We start from the raw sequence: 10541 nt of genomic DNA, 5'->3' as shown, positions 1-10541 counted from the left end.
ATTGTGGTAAACTGTGGTCAATGTCATGAGACAAAGTATATGTAAACTGCTATATGGAAAGTGAATTTGCTCTGTAAATCTTCACCCAAATCACAATAATAAATAAATAAATAAAAACAACAACAACAACAACAACAACAAAAATACAGGGTATAGACTGTGAGAGAGTTAATGTCTGCTACTTAAAGTTACCTGTCTTGTAGTAATTTATTACAGAAGTTTTAGGAAATTGAAACACATACCATTTCATTTAATATTATTGATAAGAACTTAAAACTTGTTATTTGGCTTAAATCTGTCAAGTCTATTCTTTTCTGTCTTATACCTGCCTCTCTTTGTGCCCTCTTTTGAGTTGTGTTTTTTTTTTCTTTTTGTATTGTCATTTTTATATAATTTTTTGACGTGTTAAACAAAATAACTTGCTATTGAGTCAATTCCATCTCTTGGCTACCTCCATGTTTGGCAGAGGAGAACTGCTTTCCATAGAGTTTTCAGTGTTATGATCTTTCAGAAGTAGATCCTCAGGCCTGCCTTCTCAGGACTCTCTGGGTGGATTTGAACTGCCAAAATTTCAGTTAGTAGTAAAGTATTTAACCATAGCGCCACCCAGAAGTCCTTTTGATTTATTAGCTGTAACTTTAGTGTGCTAATTGTAGGTCAGTTTTGAATTTATTGTATGCTATTAATTTATTACATTCTACTTTCAGATGATATTATATCTTTCAATATATAAGAGTCTTTGATAATCTATATTTATTTCTGTCTTCTGACTCTTTGTGCTGGTGTTGTTATGCATTCACTTATAAATGTTATAAGCCAGACAATTAATTTTGCCTGAATCATTCCATCAAGTTTGAAAGAAAATTAAATACTATAAAAATCCTTCTTTATATTTATCTGTGTTATTTCTATTTCTAGTGTTTGTCATGCTTTTCTACAGATCTATATTTCATCTTTTAACATCTTTCTTCTGTCATTAACATTTCATATAGTGTAGGTGTCTAGGTGTTAAATTCTTTCAGTTTTGTATGCCTTAAAATGTCTTTATTTTGCCTATTTTGTTTCTAAAATATCATTTCACTGGACATAGAACTCTAGGCTGACTGCATTGAAAAAACAAACAAACATGCATTTCAATACTTGGATGTCATTGCTTCACTGTCTTTTTACTTGTATTGTTTCTGATGTGAAGTCTGCTGTAATCCTAATTTTGCTTTTGTGTTAATTCATTGAGGTTTTCAGATTTTGAAACAAATTTTCTTAAACTATTTTTTATATTTTTTTCATTATTTCTTCAGATATTTTCCCTCCCACCTTCCACTTCATGTACCCTTTAGAGAATGTAGTTGGGCTACCTAAGATTATCGCATGGATTATAATAATAGGTTCATTTTTTTTCAGTCTTTTTTTCTTTATTCACTTCATATCATACAGTTCCTATCTCTATATCTTCAAATTTATTAATCTTATCTACTACAATGAATAATTTTCTGTTAATCCCAATGATGTATTTTTCATTTCAGACATTGTATGTTTTATCTCTAGAAGTCTAATTTGATTTTTTAATCTTTCAGTGCCTCTAATTATCATCATCGTTTATTCCTCTAGTTACCTGACCATATTGATACAGTTGTTTAAATACCTTTGTAGACTTATTCTGTCATCTGTGCCATTTCTGAGTTAGTTTTGATAGACTTAGATTGTCTTTGTTATAAAAAATTCTTTTTTTGCTTCTGTGTATATCTAGTAATTTTCTGTTGGATACCAAAAACCAAAAACAAACAAACAAACAAACTCACTGCTGAGTCATTTCCAACTCATAGTGACCCCTCCTTGGGTTTCCAGGGCGGTATCTCTATGGAAGTAGATTGCCCAGTCTTCCTTCCGAGAAGTGACTGGCGGGTTTGAACCGCTGGCCTTCTGGTGAACCATGAAATGCCTTAGGCACTACGCCACCAGAGCTCCCATCGGATACTATACTCTGTGAATTTTACCTCGTGTGCTGTACATTTTTTATTTTTTGAATTAGTCTTGAGCATTTTTTGCACGATACAGTTAAGTTACATGGAAACTTTGATTTTTTTCAGGCATTAGTTTTTCAGGTTGTTAGGTGAGACCAGAGCAGTATTTATTCTAGGACTAATATCCCCGAGTATTGAGACAAAGCTCTTCTGGATGCTCTGTGTGATATTTCAGGAATTATCTGACGGCATAGTACCTAAGGCATTTGACTGCTAACCAGAAGGCTAGTGGTTCAAAACGACCAGCCATTCCTTGGAAGGAAGGTTGGGCAATCTACTTCTGTAGTGAAGAAACCCAAGGAGGGGTCGCTATGAGTCGGGTCCGACTCAATGGCAGGGAGGTTGTTTTTTTTTGTTTTGTTTTGTTTTTTGTTTTTTGTCTACCATAGTTAGGAGCTCTGGTGGCATAGTGCCTAAGGCATTTGACTGCTAACCAGAAGGCTGACAGTTCAAACCCATCAGCCACTCCTTGGAAGGATGATTGGGCAATCTACTTCTGTAGTGATATTGCCTCAAAAATGCAAGGAGAGGTCACTATGAGTCAGATCCGACTCAATGGCTGTGAGGATTTTTTTTTTTTTTTTTGTCTACTATAGTTTATGGGAAAGAATTGTTCCCAACCATATGTAAACCCCAAGTATTGTTTCTTGTGATGTCTTTCATAGTTCTTTTCCCACCCTTAGTTTTCTCATATACATGTATGGATCAGTATTCATCAGAAGATCTGCAAATCTTCAGAGCTCTTTATCTCTCTCTGTACCTTTTTCTTCTCTGATAATCTGTCATGTGATTATTAAACAATTTCCCTACCCCCAGATTTCTACTTCTTCACCTTAGCTCATAGAGACTTATGGGTACTACTATGGCTCTCTTTCTTATGTCATGTCCTGGAAATTCTCATTAGACAGTAAGTTGGGGAATTCTAGGGCTCACTATTGTTTGTTTGTTTTTTCTTTGATGAATTATTGTCCTGCATTGCTTGATGTCCAATTTCTTTAAAGACATTTTTCATGTAAAACCAAAACCAAACTCTCTGCAACTAGTAAATTCTTATAGAGGCTTATAAAGACCCTATAAGATAGAATAGAACTGACCTGTAGGGTTTCTAAGAAGTAGACTACTTCATTTTTCTCCCACAAAGTGGCTGGAGGTTATAAAACACTACCCTTTTGGTTAGCAGCCAAATGTCTTAACCACTGCGTAATCAGAGTTCCTTACTTTTCATATATCTTGTCTGATTTTTTTTTTTTTTTTAATGTTTCTGGTGGGAAGGTAAATAATGGTCCTGTTACTCATTTGGGATAGAAACATAAATATCTTCTTCCATTGTAAAAGGCAGTTTGAATTGCTTTTCTGAAATTCCAGTCTGATAATCTTGGTCAGAGTTTTATTGATACTGACTGTTGATATAAGCAGAAAATATTAAAATTCTGAAAGCGCAACGTATGAAAATACTTTCAAACTGTAATAGGCACAGTCCATTCACTTTATCTTCTTGTGTGTTTGTTAGCATTTTTTTTAATGAAAAGCAAATTCAGATATTTATTTCTCTTTTTTTATGAAATGTTTTGCAACAATGCTTTCTAATAAGGGCATAGAATGTTGTCAGTTTTAACTGAAAGATGTGGTGCTTGACCCATTTCTGAGAGATGATTTTAATGAAGTCCTGTGTCAAGTCAAAATAATTATATTTTCAGACCTTTTCCAAGATCTTTTCTACTTTTTAACTCTAAAAAATGCTTTTATCACCAATTTTATCATCCCATACAACACATAGGGGGAGCTCTGGTAGCATAGTGGCTAAGACACTTGCCTGCTAACCAGAAGGCTGGCGGTTCAAACCCACCAGCCATTCCTCAGAAGGAAGGTTGGGCAATCCTACTTCCGCAGTGATACTGCCTCGGAAACCCAAGGAGGGGTCGCTACGAGTCCGGGCCGACTCGACGGCACATAACAACAACAACATACAACACATACTTTTTCTTTGCTATCACAGCTCTAATACAGTTTTACATTTTGTGTAAGTCTACATGAAACAAGTAATTCCAAACTTTTATCCTCTAACTATGCAAACCTCTTCACATTATTACTGGATTCAAAATAAAGATAGAGAAGGAAAGTTTGGTAATCAGAAAGTAAGTACCCAAAAATGTCTCTTACTAAGAAAGGGGTATAAAGTAACCTAAAGCTTTCTGTCCATTTGAAACATATGAGATGAATATAGACTGTTCTTACTAAGATGAACTCTTAAGTATATTTTTAGTGATAGACTAACCAAATCAACTTCATGAATTCTTTATTTATTTTTACTTTTTCACTTCCCTCCCTTCTTCTTTCCTTCCTCTCTAGCATCTATATGTCTTTCTATCAATTCATTATCTTTATATTATATTATTTTGGAGGATTGTAGGGTGTGGTGCTCTGGTGGCATAGTGCCTAGGGCATTTGGCTACTAACCAGAAGGTTGGTGGTTCAAACCTACCAGCCACTCTGTGGAAGAAATACTGGGCAATCTACTTCCTTAAAGGTTTACTGCCTTGGAAACCCAAAGGGGGTCACTATGAGTAGGAATTGACTCCAGGGCAGTGAGTTTGGTTTTTTTTTTTTTTTTTTTTTTGAGGGTGTGGTGCTGAGTATACTGGTGAGTGATAATGGTAAAATGCCACCTTGTAAAAGGTACATAACACATTCAAACAGGAGTATTCCAGATACGTTGCTCCCTTTTTTTTTGAATTGGTCATTTAAAAAGTGATGTTATGTTTCCTTGAGGTATATATTTCACATGCATAATGAAATAAACATTCAAAGTCATTATCCAGATGACTTTGGCCTTAAAATTCCCACTGTTTTTTGCTATTTCAAAATAATAAAAAGAAGTTTCATAAATGGCTTTTGCTTGAATTATTTAGATAGTTTTCTCATCTGCACTTCATTTTGTGCAGACAGATATATATCTTAATCATTTCCAGGATTGTTCTTTTGCTTCAATGAGGTTAAAGTTTTCCAATTCATTTAATCAGTGGTCTTCTATTTTTATTTATATATTTTCACTCAGACAGCGATCAAGTATTAAAATAAAATTTGGCAAACAGTAAACATGAAAACATTTTCTTTTGAATAGTGGCTGAGCTGAAACAGACTTTTGGATTTAATCAGCCTGAAACTTGAAATGTGTGTGAGTGTTTTATTACATCAAGTAGAGTGACTTTAGTAGTATGCTTTCATCAAAGTTTTCATCCACCTAGGAACTTTGTGAAACATGCTGTTTATCAGGTCTTTGCCTTCTCCAAATTGATGTTAATTTTAAAAGTCAATGAGAAATATTAATTCTAAAAGCTAAAAGCCTTTGTCAAATTAAATGTGGCAAAGAACACATCAGAATATTACAAGAGTCTATTGGAAATATATATGCTCATTGGCTTTTGGATAGTTTTCTTCCTGCAAAGATCTATATTTATGCATGTTCCTTGTTTGCTTCCTTAGAAATCTATAAATTATATCTATATCTGTCAGTCTGACAAATGTATTACCTTATACACCAAAGGAGAATTTTAATGGCCTCTAGCTATTGAACACAGCTGGTGACAAACTATTACTTCTGTTATTGACCACAGCTTTAAAACAGCTTTCAAAATAGCATTCAAGAAATCCATAAAAATCAGGTACAATGGGTATCAAATAAGGCCATATTTATAAAACAACAGATGCACATGTTCTTGACTTCATTATTGAAATTAAATTACAATTAATTAAGAAATGGCACAATAATCATATCTAAGTCTCTGAAGAAATGTTTAAACTCCAGCATTGAAAGAATATTTAATAAATTTTTATCAGGATACTAAAAGTAAAGTAACTCTTACTCCTTTTTTCTTTTTCTTTTTCTTTTTTTTAACTAGAATCATACCTAATTCTTCACATTCACAGTGCATATATAATCCTGAAGACTTCCAAAATACTTTCCTCCTCTAAGTGCCCAATAATTTATTATCTAATTTTTGCAAAATCCCATGAGGTTGCTGATGTTATCCCCATCTTACTGAGGAGAAAATTAAAGCTTGCATCTCATTGCCATCAAGTCCATTCCAACTCATAGGGACCCTATAGAACATAGTAGAACGACCTCATAGGGTTTCCAAGTTTGTAATCTTTGTGGAAGAAAACTTACACATCTTTCTCCTGTGGAGTAGGTGGTGAGTTGAAACTACCAAACTTTTGCTTACCAGGCAAGCAGTTAACCATTAAGCCACCAGGACTCCCTTAAAGCTTAGGTAGAATGAATATATTGAGTAAATGTATATAGCAGACATTTGACTTAGAGTTTTCAAGTAACAAAATATATTTTTTTAATTACTCAATATGCACTCATTTAATAGTAGAGGATGAGTACTAGAATTTGTTAAATTCCAAAAAAAAAAAAAAAAAGAAAAAGAGAGAGAGAGAGAGAAACTCAGGTATTTCCTGACATGTATTTAGCATTAAATGAAATAATGGATGAATAAATTGAGCCACAAGAGGAAAAGATATATTTCTTCACAAACATTTTTCATTCCTTTTTCTCCTCTCACCCTCCTCTATATGAAGTACTTAATAGTGTATCATTCTAACAAAATAAAACTAATTTAAGAATTTATAATAATGGTCTTCAAACACCCTATGTAGCAAAAGTCATATATCCATTTTTTTTTTCAGAGTAATTTCCAAACCACTGTGTTTGAAAAATTGCCATGAATTTTGAGAATCAACAACTAAAAGTGACTTGGCTTACACAATCTTTATAATGGAAAGAAATGTCATTTAACTGTTCACAATCAAGTGCAACATTGTACTGAAGCTTAAGTAAAATAACTTGCTTTTACATTATATATATATATATATGTGTGTGTGTGTGTGTGTATAAATAAAATTATTGGGCTGAGTTTTATTCCAGGCCTGAAGTGTATCCCAAGACCATAGTATTGGAGGTCCCACTAGACTCCATCCAACCAGTAATTCTGGTCATTATTGTGTTTTTGGATTTTTTTCCACATTTTTCCTCCCACTCTATCCAGGATCTCCAGTTTTGATCCTTTCCCGAGTGGTTGGCATTGGTAGCCGGGCACCATCTAGTTCTTCTGGTCTTGAGGAACATCATGTCCTAGGACTGATTGCTTCCAAATGTCCTTTTTTTTTTTTTTTCTATAATATTCTTTAGAGTACCTTAATTGAAATTCCGTTATTAACTCTTCCTTGATATTAGGATAAAATAAAGCATAAAGTCAGTTCACTCCACTAATGAGAAATACTTGAACTATTTCAAAAATACAACTCTATTTCAAATGCTTATTTTTGTGTCTTGAATATAAAGATCAAATATCTCTTAAGAGAAAAGAAATGAAAACTGAGTTATTTCCTCTATTGTTTTGAATCTTATAATTCTATATTTTTTTTTTAAATCAAATATATATCTTAGGGGTAATGACTTCATTCAGGATACAGAATATTTACAATATTTACTGGATTAGGCCTATCTTCTTCTAAGGAGCTTTGGTGGCATAGTGGATAAGGCATTTGGCTGCTAACCAGAAGGTTGGTGGTTCAAACCCACCAGTTGCTCCATGGCAGGAAGATGAGGCAATCTTCTTCCATAAAGATTTACAGCCTTGGAAACCCAGTGGGGATTGCTATGAGTCAGAATCGACTAGATGACAGTGTTTTTTTTTTTTTTAAAAAAATCTTCTTCTACATTTTCCAAAATTTATAGTAGATTTTCATTCATTCATTTATAAGATATTATTGAGTGCCTACTCTATACTACCTATAATGCTACATTCTAAGGATACAATAGTGGGACAAAACAGGCATAGTCTCTGTTATGAAATTACAGTCTGTTGGCCTGAAAGATATTAATCAGATACTCATTAGAAATAAATGATAAATTACATATGGCAAATGTTTTGAACAGAAAGATTGTTTTAGGATAAAATGATTGGTAGATCTGCTCTGATCCTGTGTGTGATGGAGAAGTTGGCCTGGGAATTACTCCCTGAAGATGATGTTCAAGTTGATTAATAAAAGATAGTAGGAGAAAGACCTGGTGATCTTCTTTCAGAAAGATTGCAGCCTAGGAAACCCAATGAAGCAGTTCTACTCTATCACAGGTTGTCACTATGAGTCAGTTCGACTTGATGACACCTAACAACAGCACCAACATATAGAAATAATTAGGCAAAGAAGAAGGGAAACCGACATTCAGAAGAAATAAAGAGCACAAGCACAGGCCTTTGAGATATGAAAAATAATTTCTGGCTTAGAAAGGGTCTTTACCCCAAGAACACTAGGAAACCAGCCTAATCTTTTTTATCATTTTAAGTTTTGTTCCACAATTTTCTGCTGTTCTATCCAGGACCTCTTATTGTGATTTCTTTCAGAGCAGTTAGTCATGGTAGCCAGCACCATCTAGTTCCTTTTGTCTCAGGGTTGTAAAAAGTCAAGTCCATTAGTCCATTGCACTGTTTCCTTGTATCTTTGATTTTCTTCACTCTTCTTTGCTCTAGACCAGGAGAGACCAATAGTTGTAACTTAGATGGTTGCCCATAAGCATTTAAGACTCCAGTTGCTACTCACAAAAATAGGATGTAGAATATTCTCTTTGTGGACTGTGTTGTGCCAAATGACCTTGGTGCCCCCTGAGACTAGGATCCTCAACACCCAGGCCCAGGCACTCATTCCTTCAGGGTGTTTCATACGTACAACAGAATGAAACCATGCCCGCACCTGTGCCGTCCTTCCAATCTTTACTATGTTTGAGTGCATTATTGTAGTCACTATTTAAATCCATCATTGAGAGTCTTCCTCTTTTTTCACTGACCGTCTACTTTACCACTCCTCAGAAGGAAGGTTGGGCAATCTACTTCCATAGTGATACTGCTTCGGAAACCCAAGGTGGGGTCGCTATGAGTAAGGTCTGACTCGACAGCACATAACAACAACTGTAACAACTACTTTACCAAACAAGATGTTCTTCTCCAAGGACTGATCCCTCCTAATAACATGACCAAATTATGTGAGGTGAGGTCTCACTACTCTTATTTCTAAGGAGCACTCTGACTATACTTGTTCCAAAACAGGTATGTTTGTTCTTCTGACAGTCATGATATAGTCAATGTTCTTCACCAACACCGTAATTCAAAGGTATCAGTTCTTCATCTTTATTCCTTATTCATTGCCTAGTTTTTGTGTGCATATGAGGTGATTGAAAATACCATGGCTTGGGTCAGGCACACCTTAGTGCTCAAAGTGACATCTTTGCTCTTTAACATTTTAAAGACATCTTTGCTCTTTAACATTTTAAAATCTTTTAACAGATTTGCTTAATGAAATCATCTGATTACTTGTCTGCTGCTTCAATGGACATTTATTGTGGATCCATGTGAAATGAAACCCTTGACAACTTCATTCTTTTCTCTATTTATCATGAGGTTGCTTATTGGTCAAGGTCTGAGGATTTTTGTTTTATGTTGATGTGTAATCCATACTGAAGGATTTCATCTTTGATATTCATCAGTAAGTGCTTCAAGCCCTCCTCACTTTCAGCAAGCAAGGTCTTATCATCTGCATATTGTGGGTTTGATAATGAGTTTTCCTTCAGTCCTGATATCCCTTTCTGCTTTATATAGTCCAGCTTCTTGGATTATTTGCTCATCATACAGGTTGAATATGTATTGACTGCCCTTTGTATATTCTACTGTATTTATGGGTATATTTGCAATACATGTAAATATATATGTAGAAATATTCTCTCCAAGCCTATAAATATAATTGTAGGCATAGGACCATTCATCATTGTTCAGCTTGTATATCTATCTATGGATCAACTCATAGATAGATTATCATTATTACTATTATTAAAAGATTGTGTAGGTGATAATATTTACCTTTTTTACCTTTAACTCTTGTGCTCTTCCCTTTCACTGCCTTTGTCTTAATCGTTTTGTGCTTAACTCCTCCTTATTGTATATTACTTTTCCCTTCACCCAAGTTAGTTTGTGTCCACCCTCTAGTTAGTGGATTTATCTCCCTTCCCCTCTCGCCACTGATATCAAAGAATGTTTCTGTGTGTAATCCTTTTCTTGACTTTTTACAATAGCAGTCTCCTACAACATTTGTCCTTTTTGATTGACTAATTTCGTTCAGCATGGTGTCCTCTAGGTTCAGTCTTGTTAGGAAATATGTCACAGATTCATTGTTATTCTTTAAAGTTGCATAGTATTCCTTGGTGTGTATATACCATGTTTTGTTTATCCACTCATCTGTTGATGGGCACTTAGGTTATTTCTCTCTTTTTGCTATTGTGAATAATGAGCCAATGAACATGGGTATTGTGTTGGATTGGGTTCTCTAGAGAAACACAAAAGCCAGCAAAGTGTATATATATATTTATAGAGAGAGAAAGAGAGAGAGAGAGAAATTTATCTTAGATAAATGGCTCACAAGCGTGTAGAAGCCGACAAGTTCAAGCTGAAAAGTTCGTCTCTGGAG

Source organism: Orycteropus afer, unplaced genomic scaffold (assembly GCF_000298275.1).
Source record: "Orycteropus afer afer isolate SDZICR_OR568_19922 unplaced genomic scaffold, OryAfe1.0 scaffold00028, whole genome shotgun sequence".
Classification (NCBI taxonomy): domain Eukaryota; kingdom Metazoa; phylum Chordata; class Mammalia; order Tubulidentata; family Orycteropodidae; genus Orycteropus; species Orycteropus afer.
Note: the sequence above shows the minus strand (reverse complement) of the source record.